Source organism: Myotis brandtii, unplaced genomic scaffold (assembly GCF_000412655.1).
Source record: "Myotis brandtii unplaced genomic scaffold, ASM41265v1 scaffold190, whole genome shotgun sequence".
NCBI classification, from domain to species: domain Eukaryota; kingdom Metazoa; phylum Chordata; class Mammalia; order Chiroptera; family Vespertilionidae; genus Myotis; species Myotis brandtii.
Genome location: NW_005357076.1, coordinates 1,057,409 through 1,057,744, shown reverse-complemented (window position 1 = coordinate 1,057,744; position 336 = coordinate 1,057,409). Strand labels below are relative to the sequence as shown.

General features: G+C 64.9%; 1 long non-coding RNA gene across 1 annotated transcript in view; it reads left to right on the top strand.

Annotated features, from left to right (window-relative positions):
* Positions 1 to 144: 144 nt before the first annotated feature.
* LOC106725812 overlaps positions 145 to 336 on the top strand; it is a 440-nt gene continuing 248 nt past the window's right edge. Inside the window, exons 1-2 of the long non-coding RNA XR_001361795.1 lie at positions 145 to 174; positions 255 to 274. This is a non-coding gene — a long non-coding RNA (uncharacterized LOC106725812). The remainder of the gene's footprint in view (positions 175 to 254; positions 275 to 336) is intronic.

Sequence of the window (336 nt, the reverse complement as noted above, 5' to 3'; positions counted from 1 at the left end):
ATGGCCCCGGTGAGGCTGAATCGGCCCCGGTGAGGTTGAGACGGCCCCGGTGAGGTTGAGACAGCCCAGGTGAGGCTGCGACAGCCCCGTGAGGTTGTGACGGCCCCAGTGAGGTTGAAACGGCCCTGGTGAGGTTGAGATGGCCCCCTGTGAGGCTGGGACGGCCCTGGTGAGGTTGAATCGGCTTCGGTGAGGTCGAGACGGCACTGGTGAGGTCGAGATGGCCCCAGTAAGGTCGAGACAGCCCCAGTGAGGTTGAGACAGCCCCGGTGAGGTTGAATCGGCCCCAGTGAGGTCGAGACTGCACCGGTGAGGTTGAGACAGCCCCGGTGAGGT